We start from the raw sequence: 11,295 nt of genomic DNA, 5'->3' as shown, positions 1-11,295 counted from the left end.
CAGCGAACCATATAACCAATGAAGAACATCTGTTCACTAACGCCTTAGAATTTCTTGACGAGGAGCAGGTTGCGTTGGTGCACCACATCTTTGATGATGGAGATGCACATCCCTATACGAAACTAAAAAAAACACTGATTAAACACTACGAACAGACTACAGCGTCAAAGCTGCAGCTGCTGCTGACCGACCTGAAATTAGAAAAAAAAAAACCTTCCACCCTCCTAGGCGAGATGAAAACGCTCGTTAGGCAGATTGGATACTTCGGTAGGGATTGCGAAAATTTACTTTTAAATCTTTTCATTCAAAAAATGCCCAGTCACGTACGCGTCGCCTTGGCAGGGCATTTCCAAGAAAAAACAGTCGATCAACTGGCGGAAATCGCAGATAGTATATTTCTAATTAAACAAAACAACGACGCCTGTGGTCAAGACAACCTGTCGAACGCGGAAAACCTTCGCCAAGGTCTGATAAATGATCATCTCCAGCAAGAACTTTCAACTTTGACAAAAAAATTGGAGACAATGGTAAATTTTCAAGAGAGCACAACTCATACGCCTCCGTACCACAACGTTGCAAGCAATAACCCGCGCGCTTCTTTCTCACATTGGTCTCCGAGACAACCGTTCCAACCCCCTTACCGAAATACGCCTTCCCAACCTAAACCTAGGGTTTGGAATCGACATTTTTCGCAACAGAACGGGAATCGATCTAACTTTTCGCCAAATCAAAGCGGTTTTAGGGCGCAGTTTAATCCGAGACAACCGTGTTTTTACCACGCTCGCTTCGGTTACAGAGCAAGAAAATGCGAAGGCAACTGTCCCTTTTCAAAAAACGCGCAACTTACCCAACAATAAGTAGGGTTGTTGGGAAGGAAAATTGTGAAAACCACACAAACCTACTCCATGTTATCGACAAAAATACAGGGTCTACGTTTCTAATCGACACCGGTTCGGAAGTGTCAATTCTGCCAGTCAACAGCCGTCAAACTAAGCGTAAACCAATCATGCACTTTAGCGACGTAACTGGTAGACCAAGCATCAAATGCTATGGATTGATTCAAGCAAAAATAGATATCGGACTGCAGAAAACTTTCAACCAAACCTTCTACTTGTGCAATATCAATAAAGGAATTTTAGGTTGCGACTTTCTAAAGGCGAACGAAATAACCGTTGACATCGCTAACAAAAAACTAGCACGTAACTCTATCAAAACTTTTTCAGTAAATCACGTTTCACGTAACGCAAACCCTTCACACGCAGATACTTATAACACCCTATTGGCAGAATTTCCTGCGCTAACAGCCGAATTCGATTGTACGAAAGCAGTAAAGCATCGGCACAGATTGCATATTATTACGAATGACTCGCAACCAATCTTTAGCAAGCCACGCAGACTTCACCCAGAAATGCTCGAAAAGGTTCGAGCAGAGTTAATTCGCCTCCAAGAGAAAGGAGTCATTTTTCCAATCTCTGGGTCTAGTTGGGCTTCTCCAATTCATGTGGTCACAAAAGCAAATGGAAAAATACGCATATGTTCAGATGTCCGAAGAATAAATAATATTACAAAACCAGACAGATACCCCTTGAGAAATTTGCAAGACTTTCGCAACAATTTACGTGATTGCACAGTTTTTTCTAAAATTGACTTAACAAACGCATTTTTTCAAATTCCAGTGGCCCCCGACTCTATTGAGAAAACAACAATATGCACGCCTTTAGGTTCTTTTGCTTACAACCGCGCCCCATTTGGCTTCAAAAATTGCCCTTCAGTGTTTCAAAGACTGATAAATGAGGTAACAGAAAAACTGCCATTTTGCTTTCCCTATATAGACGATATCTTAATCGCTTCCAAATCGCACGACGACCATTTTCGCCACTTAAAAAAATTGTTTGAGAGCCTAAATGAATATGGTCTAAACATAAATTCTGAGAAAAGCGTGTTTGGCGTACCAGAACTCGACTTTCTAGGCCATCACATTTCCAAAGAAGGCATTTCGCCTTTAAACGACAAGACAGCAGCAATCCGAAACACGCCTCTGCCGCAAACTATCACCGAGCTGCGCAAATTTCTAGGTTGTCTAAATTTTTACCGCAAGTTTATTCCTAACTGCTCCAGCACTCTTAGAGAGCTCAACAACTACTTGGGTAATCACCCAAAAAAGTGCAAAAAAGCTGTCCCATGGACTAACCAAGGCAAGCGAGCGTTTGAAGACGTAAAACTAAAGCTTTCTAACGCTACGGCTCTATCCCATCCAATCCACGGCGCGGAACTACAACTAAACACCGACGCTTCTAACGTCGCCGTTGGCGCTGTATTACAGCAAGTAAATGAAGCCGGGGTATGCGAACCCCTCGGATATTTTAGCAAAAATCTATCTCCCGCACAAAAGCGCTACAGTACGTACGACCGCGAACTGTTGGCCATTTATCTCGCCGTTAAATATTTTCAAAATGATGTCGAGGGCAGATCAGTTACAATTTTTACTGATCACAAACCCCTAACGTTTGGATTCCACCGACCGCCAAACACAATGACTCCGAGACAAGTCCGCCATTATGATTTTATTTCTCAATTCGCTTCTGAGATTAAATATCTTCCAGGCGAAGACAATCACGTCGCTGACCTACTATCACGCATAGAGATTAACTCACTTCAATTACCAGAGGGAGAGCTTAACTATGTAGAAATGGCAAAGGACCAACTCACAGACCCCTCTATAAGTCAACTTTTCAACAAGTCACATGACAACATGATGATAGAAGACAGGGCGTTACCAGGCACCAATCTCGTACTAAAAGGTGACGTCAGTTTAGGAAACTTCCGCCCACTCGTACCAACGCCTCACCGACAGCTTGTTTTTGACATTTATCACAACTTGTCGCACCCAGGATTTCAAGCAACCAAAGACTTGATATCTCGTCGTTTTATATGGCCTGGACTGAGCAATTTCGTCAAGCTGCGATGTAACTCCTGCATCCCTTGTCAGCGCTCTAAAATAACGCGTCATAATGTAGCACCACTTCAAAGGTTTGAGCAGCCAAAAGAACGATTCCAGCACGTACATGTAGATATCGTCGGCCCTCTTCCCGAAAGCCATGGCTACCGCTATTTATTAACATGCATTTGCAGATTTTCCCGCTTTGTCGAAGCAATACCTCTAAGAGACATACAGGCCTCTACAGTTACTGATCATTTCCTCTTGGGCTGGGTCGCCCGTTATGGCTGCCCTGCCATTGTAACAACGGACCGAGGCGCACAATTCACATCGCACGTGTGGCAAGAAATGTGTAAAAAACTAGGAGCGAAAAATTCAACAACTTGCGCCTACCACCCAATTGCGAATGGCATGGTAGAAAGATTCCATAGGCAACTAAAAGCCTCCTTAAAAGCATGCTCAGACACTCCTAATTGGTTCCCCCATCTAGCCTTAAACCTGCTAGGCATCAGGTCTTCTGTGAAAGAGGACCTAAAATGTTCGTCAGCAGAAATGCTGTACGGCACTCAATTACGGCTGCCAGGTGAATTTTTTGACGAAATAGCGCCACCACACAAAGAATCAGATTATGCCGCTGAACTATCGCAAATTATGTCAAATTTAAGGTACACTGCAACACGCCACCACAACACGTCAAGGAAACCATACATCGACAATGCACTTTGGCATTCCACGCACGTTTTTGTACGAACCGACCTGCAGGCAGGGACGTTGGTGCCGCCGTATAGAGGCCCCTATTTTGTATTAGAAAAAAAATCAAAGTATTTCGTTTTAGCAATAAACGGTAAATCTGATTCGGTATCAATTGACCGATTAAAAGCAGCCAGACTCCCACAACATCTGTTGGAAGAAAACAGAAATGAGGAAATGTCAGACGATAGTAATCAATTACTTGGGCTAGCAAACTTAATTACACTCGATTCCTTTGCAGAAAACTCCGCACAATCCAACTCGCTCACGCCAAACGTTGGAACAACGAAGACAAACGTCACGTCTTCATCCACGGAACGCAACGACAAACAACACTCTCCACGCCCATCGAAACTGCCAGTACACGTCAGCCGCAGAGGAAGAGTCATTTACAGACCTGCAAAGTTAAGTGATTACGTTGCATGATGTATGTCTATACATTACTGGGTCTCTGTTTTTTGGCACTCGGCCAATCACAGGAAATAGAAATTCAATTGTGCAGACCTCAATTGACAGAAGCTGAATATTTTATAGACAAACCTACACGATGCATCAAACATCAACATAATTCAGTACACAGTTGTATTGCTGAAGTACATAACCCATCTGCAGCTTATGTCCCGCTAACTGTTCACTCGTGTCAAATCTTTGAAACAACATGGTCAACCACGCACTATTTTTTCGGAGCACAAACCCATCATCAGACAACAAAATCAGTAACACCGCCATCCAGTAGTAGCTGCTGGTATTGGACAAAAGCACATCACGCTACCAATATAGGCTCCCTAAAACAAATCTCTAAAAATATGTGGGGCACCCATAACCCAGTTAAATTAGAATACAAATGGCCTACCACTACCGAGGGGAAGACTTTAAATTCAGTAGTTACTCAAACCAAAGCCCGTTACGACCCCTTAACAAACACCATATTTAATGCCTTAGCTACTATGTCTAAATGTAATATTAATCGAGGTTCTTGCACTGTCGGATCCAGACGATTCGTTTGGATTGTCCCACCACGCATAAACTGTCCAAAAACAACACCAATGGGTAATCATACTCTATTAATGCATTTCCACTCCGAATCGCTACAACCATACCGTATAGAAGTTAAAGATCTGGGAATCAGTCTTCATCAACAGGCAAAGTGTCCCCCAAAAACCTCCTCTTGTTATGGAAAAAATGCGCTGTGTGACGTAGCTGGCTTAATATTAAAACCGCTAAATTGCACTAATATTTCTTCCATTGAATTTCATGACACTATGGGAAAAACAATAAAAAATGCTAACCCCACAACTAGAAGAAAACTAGGCTAGGTCCCCACTCGCCTGCTACAGGAAGCGTCTGACACTATCACTGAATTTCTTCAAAAACAAACCAACGAGATTCACTTTCTAGAATGCCAAATTCAATCCCTTTTCACTTCCTTGTATCATCTAATTTCAAAACAATACCCAGGTGAATCACTTTCCGCCCTGTTAGGTGGAACACACGCCGCTATTACCCAGGGAGATTTAATTACAAAAATTTCGTGCATTAGAATAAACGGCACCATTCTTCCCAGCTTGCGATATGGTAATTATTACTCTCAACGTCCGCTAATAGAATATTTAAACAATGGCTCCAAAGAGACCGGTCAAGTCATGAGAGACGGAAATGCTTACCCTGGAGTCCACCTTCTAGAAAAATACATGCCTGGAAAGATTCTTACGTTCCGCATCGGTGAGGCATTTTACCTTTACGAAAACTATTCACTAACACACATCCACAAAAGAATTAAGTTGCTTCAAGCCCACCTTGCACCGTTAACTCAGCCGGTTGACTCCCCAGATTTTCTTGAAATCGAATCCCTATACAACCAGTCAAATTACGGTTTCGAAGATTTGCAATCAATCCTGATCGCTATCAGTGCTTCTCAACTTGACAATGAACGCATGCACGATTTCTTACAGTCCAACATCGATGGCGACGATAGCGCAGATATGCAATTCGTGTCATCGACACTTAGCCAAGTGATGTCAAATGTTTTTTCTCAAATTCTTTCTTCTATTACAAGCCCATTTATTAATACATTGCTAGTCGTACTGCTGTTTTTATCCTTCTTTTGGAGTGCTGTTCTTACTATTGTAGCGCTAAAGTACTATCTTCCTGCCATCGCTAAAAGCCTGCGATCATCTGTTGGTAAAATACAACAGCGCAGACAATCCCAGCGTCAACCCACACAGGAAAACGGGGGAGAAACCCCACAAGCCCAACTTACACAAGGGTAGCTTTATTTCTCGCCTGTTCTCGCATTTTAATAGCTTCACGCATAAGCTTGCATCTGCCGCCATGACTAAATCATGTCGCCTAGTGGTTTGAACAATTTTATGCTATATTTTGTTATTGTGTTATACTACCGTGTACGTACTTTACTTATTACATGTACCTTGCGAATGCTACTCTGTATCGCTTTTTGCAGAAGCGCCACCTCGCGACAAGGTTGCTGCTACGACGAGATGCGAGAGACATTGAGAGACCTCAAGAGACCTTGAGAGACTACAGCACTACGACGGATGACACGACAGAGTTCTCTATCGCCACCACACGGTGACTCTCATCAACTTACCTCCACGCGAGATGCCTCTATTCAGAGATGCCTTTACTTAAAGAAGCTCTGCGCAGACGACGTCAACTCGGCTAACCTCATAGCCGCCAACATGCACCGAAGCTGCATCGTTAACTTTCAACATGGTCAATCCCATGTCCGCCGTAAAACTGCACTACCGTGCACAGTAGTTGCATTGTTACGCACTCAAACCTTCTTCACACAAGAAGCACTCTACTTCAACAACATCGCCGCAGCATTCAGCTGCCCAAGACGTCTGCTTTACAGCTTGCGACCTTACAAGCTGACCACTCATTCATGTCGTGCTCACTGCTCATCATCCGTCAACAGACATAAACTGAACTGCTCATCAGCACTGCTTGTCATAGTCTCGAACTCAACATGCTTGAACTGTATAGCATAACTGGTCCTCAAAAACCACTCTCATGAACGCCATGTCAGTCTCGCACAACCTTCGCGCACGCGTAGCTTACCGCTATTCTATTATTATTATGGTTGCTTCTATGAGTGTCAAGCCTATCTCCTCGGACGCGGAGCATGAACAGTCAAGGACACTCACCTGCCTATATAGCCTAGCCTACCGTATTTGTGTATTTTATCTTGCAAGTGCAATTTGTGTATATCATCCTAAGCTAGGGTTGCCATACCGTCCGGAAAATTCCGGACATGTCCGGAATTTAGGGTTAAATTTTGCGTCCGGGAGGAATTTAAAAAAATGCTCAAATGTCCGGAATTTTATGATGGGCGTTTTGGGGGAATATAAGATATATCAATATTTTTCTATTTACACAATTAAAACTGAACAACTGAAAGAATGCTGTGAATTTGCAAATTGTGAATACAAGAGACTTCTCTCTCATAGCAAGACTCGCTGGCTCTCCTTGTTTCCTGGAATTTCAAGATTGTTAGAAATGTTTTCACCCCTGAAGTCCTACTTTTTGTCACAAGAACATCCACCAATAGTTATTAAACGGTTCTTTGAGAATGAAATGATCGAGTTATACCTTTGGCATATGCACTCAGCCACTCACTAATGTCCGTGTTTCATGGACGTATTCAAGTAGTTGAGAGAGAAAACAATTCCGTTGCAGAAGTGCTAGAAAATTTGGAGCTGGTTCATAATGTGCTTGTGGAAAGGAAGAATGAAAACTTTATGTCTTTGAAAGTTAAAACGCTTTTAGTTGAAAAAAGAGAAGAGGGATATGAAGATGAATGTAACAATTTTCTTTCCGAAGTTGCAAACCTCTATGAGAGATGCTTGGAGTACCTGTGCAAATGGATGAAACCAATGGAAAAGTTTGCTTGTTTTAAATGGATGACCTTGAACAAAATACCAAGTTGGGAGGATGTAGAGCCTTGCCTTGGATATCTGATTGGTAAGGGGTTGATGTGGACGATGCAAAGTGCTTTGACCAAATCTGTAACTTGAAGCAGTTTGTGGAAAGTTACCTACAGGACGAAGAATTTATTAAATTGCCAACGCATAAGACATGGTGCAAATATTTCGATCAGTCTACGAACATCACATGTCACTCAGAAATTTTAAGGATTGTACAGTTTTTCTTTGCTGTTACATCCCACAACGCCAATGTAGAGAGAGTCTTTTCACTGATGCAAAGTCAGTGGACTAAAGAAAGAAACAAGTTGCGACTATGAAAGGCATATTGACTCTTCAATATAATTTCACAGATATGTGCTGTAGTGAATTTTTCTCATTTTGAAATCACATAAGGCCCTATAGAAAAGAATTAGATTTTCAGAAAAATATGCATCGTCGGAAGAGTAAATTTGTAGTGACTTGACTTACAAGCGTGACTTTAATTTGTTTTAAGCATGTAATTGCTGGTCTTCCTTTTTCGGCACAACCTAATTCTCATTATTATTTTTCACTCTGAACTTGAGATTTTTTTCAGTGATGGTCCGTAGCTATATTTAGAAAGTGCTTACCCTGCCTGGTGTGAGATTCTGCTCGTGACAGAAGACAATACTTTTCATTTCGGTAGCCGGCGCTTTAGCATGAGTATCGTACAACTTTTGCAGCTTTAGCATTTCGATAGTGCATGGTCTCATGAAAATAGTCATGCTCTGTCCGGAATTTTGCTTTTTCAAATATGGTAACCCTATCCTAAGCCAAAATGGCTGCCAGGGAACTTAAGACATCGCCTTATCTCTTACGATAACCGACTGTTACCCCTGTAACCGCAACTACTGTAGCCTATTACAGTCCCGCAATTATTGTAGCCTATATCGTAGCCTACTAAGCCAAGGGCTTCCAGGGAACTAAGACATCGTCTTATCTCTTATGATAAACGACTGTTACCCCTGTAACCGCAATTACTGTAGCCTATTACAGTCCTGCAATTATTGTATATCGTAGCCTACTAAGCCAAAATGGCTCCCAGGGAACTAAGACATCGCCTTATCTCTTACGATAACCGACTGTTACCCCTGCAACCGCAACTACTGTAGCCTATTACAGTCCCGCAATTATTGTAGCCTATATCGTAGCCTACTAAGCCAAGGGCTTTCAGGGAACTAAGACATCGCCTTATCTCTTACGATAACCGACTGTTACCCCCGCAACCGCAACTACTGTAGCCTATTACAGTCCCGCAATTATTGTAGCCTATATCGTAGCCTACCAAGCCAAAGGGCTTCCAGGGAACTTAAGACATCGCTTTATCTCTTATGATAAACGACTGTTATCCCTGCAATCACGTTATCGACTACTTGTTAACTTATGTGTGCGTCCAATCTCCTCATCCCACGAAAGGAGGGGGGTCATGTGTCTTCCCCTAGCAATTGTTAGCCTACAATTGTCAATTTTCTTTGTAAAAAACATATCTTATAACCACACACCTATATATTATTGCATCATGTATAACCGAGTTATTGTAATATTATTTATCTGTTATTTTGCCGTAAGGAGGGAAGTGTGTAACATGTACCATGTTTTTAACTAACAAATTTATATTTTAACATTTAACCGAAATTTATCAGTATTGCAAAATGCATTTCAATGCTGCAAATTCAAAACCTATCGTTCTCACAGAACATAAGTCAAGCTTCCTGTTGACAAACGCCACTCACACAGAATCTAGCTCAACACATCTGTATTTCTAATGCGACATAACTATGAAACCGGTATAGCATTTCCCTTGATTCTTACGATAGCTATTATTGATGAAAAGGCTCTACCGGGATATTATGATATAAGCGGGGAATTGAAAAATGAAAACGCTCAGACAGGCATTCGAAAGTTGACTAGCAAAACGAACGGACTGAATTTTAGAAAGAGAAGGTTAAATGCACGCCGGGAGAATGTCATTCATCCGACACCCGTCTCAATAAATTAAATTAGTTATATATTTTCTCAACTCCCCAAATACTAAAACTTGTAACATTGATAAATAATAAAATGTATGATTCTATTCGATTGGTTTACTTTTTGTAGGAAGTCATACCCCTAGACTAGACAGCCAGAAGCCTAAATTATCTTTTTAATTAGAGACAGAGAGCCTCAATATTCTTAAAATTATCCTTTTTATAAAAAATAATACGACAAATTAGACAGCCAAACCCTACGCTGGGGTCAAAGTTAGGCAGAACCCTACACTAGGGGCTTCAGACACGTTAAAAACCCTACAACTTCATAGTGAATCATTTTGTGCAGCTTTTTTTGCGTAGGCTACACCCGCACAAAGCAAACAAGTTTAAATTTTATTCAAACACGAATATACAATTCATAGGGCCCATGGACCTATTAAAACAGAACCAAATTAAGCTACACAAAATCATGTCTGCTCCATATCATATTGTGAATTACTTACTTTACATTTATTTGCAAAAACCAGATTGCAAAGTTTGAAATAAAACCAGAAATCGTAGTTTAGTCCGCAGTTGAACTCGATGATTCATCGCTTTTCAAGTGTAGTGTTCGTAAACACCTTCTGACGTCAAATCAACAATTTCTTTTTGTAGCCCTTGTTGGCTTGTAAAGTTGAAAAATGTGGATCTGAGACTCCTTGGGAGAGAGAAAAAAACTTTTATTTTGCCTGTTGCGAGAATAGTACCAGAGATTACTTAGTACGGTAGGCTACAATTATAAATGACGAATAAAATAGCACCTAGATACTACAATAGACAGGAATATTGCGTTAAATAGGTTAATGAAAAAGCAAAACAACTAGTTTTTATTTACATTTTAACAAGTAGGCCTAGGCTAACTAGTGCAGCAATGGTTAGGCCTACCAAGTACCGTACTAGTAAACTCTATTTGATTTGCTGAAGGTGACAGATGTGCAAATAACTGAGTCTAAGCAAGTGCCATTTTTTACCGTAGCAAAGCCTAGGTTTGTGTTGGTCTGGATATACTCTTGTCAAAATTTCCTGTTGTTTAATACGGTGCGGTACCGGTAGAACAGGACATTTTATTTTTTTGTAACTGAGCCAGTGTACGGTAAGAGTTCAATTATTAGAATTATTGTGTGTTGCAAGCTGGGTTTTTTTTTTCGGTCATTGACCAATTTTTTAGCAAAATGTTTGAAAAAAATATAGTCAATTTGGCCAAAATGTCCGAAAAAAAATATAGTTAATTGACTATATATAACCAAAAATGACTAAAAATGACCGAAATAAATAAAAAATGACCAAATTTTTTCAAGTCATTTCGGACAAATGACCGAAGAGTTTCAGCGAAAAAAAAAACCCAGGTTGCAAGTTGAACGTACACATTCAGCAGAACATTTTAAAATTATAATATAGTTTGGAACATTTTTAAAGAACACTTTACTTTTTATTTGACATTTTGTGATTAATCAAATGTTGTAATGTATAAAAACTTACCATAATAGCTTATATTTGATAATAATTTTATAACCACAGTTACAGCAAGTTTTTTTTCCCAGGATGGTACTTGTGAGATGATCACATGGAGGTACAATGGTACATACTTGCTTTTTGTCTCACTGTGGGACTGGTTATGGTGCAGACATGTTAT

This window comes from Aplidium turbinatum, chromosome 4, assembly GCF_918807975.1.
Source record: "Aplidium turbinatum chromosome 4, kaAplTurb1.1, whole genome shotgun sequence".
In the NCBI taxonomy this organism is placed as follows: domain Eukaryota; kingdom Metazoa; phylum Chordata; class Ascidiacea; order Aplousobranchia; family Polyclinidae; genus Aplidium; species Aplidium turbinatum.
Note: the sequence above shows the minus strand (reverse complement) of the source record.